Below are 715 nucleotides of genomic sequence, written 5' to 3' on the forward strand. Positions count from 1 at the left end.
ATGTATCATTGAGACTGGACATCAATGATGCTTAAATACTAGTATATTCTATGTTCCTTACTTTAGAAGTAAGCAATTAATCTCATAAATTGAAGTATAAAGATACTTACAACTAGAATATAGGTGCTTGCCTAGAAGAGTAAGTTCATTGAACATGACCCCCCATGAGAAGTGCATTTGGTAATACACTCTAGTGTCTATGCAACACTTCTCGTTTGTAAATACTCCCTAGCTTGAGACACCAGGTTATCTTATGTGTGGAGTGATATGCTTTGATTTCATCTCTACTGGTGCTTAACTAAAAATGATAAACAAGATGCTTTTAGGTATAGTATGAAGCATGTGAAGGCAAACGAGTGGTCAAGATAGGAATCATCACCTCAAGTGTTTTAGAGAACATATCCTATTAGTTCTTAGTTAACATTAGCTTATTGAAGTCCTTGGCCAAGGCGACATGGAGATTATGAAAAAAGGTTTCATAACTTTCTATAAAGCTAATGCTATAACTACAAGAACGAATATAGAGGTCAATAAGAGTAGACACTGAACCAAACTTTTATCATCTCTGGATATATGATGAAGGAATGAATTATACTGATAGATTGTATATTGCAAGGTTGTCAAAGAACCCTTTGTCTCTTCTAACAATTAGGTAGTCATGATGCATTACTAGGTGCCAATCTTGATCTATGGAATTGATTATAAATTAATTGAT

Source organism: Theobroma umbraticum, unplaced genomic scaffold (assembly GCF_002168275.2).
Source record: "Theobroma umbraticum cultivar Fairchild unplaced genomic scaffold, ASM216827v3 scaffold_2.0, whole genome shotgun sequence".
Lineage (NCBI taxonomy): Eukaryota > Viridiplantae > Streptophyta > Magnoliopsida > Malvales > Malvaceae > Theobroma > Theobroma umbraticum.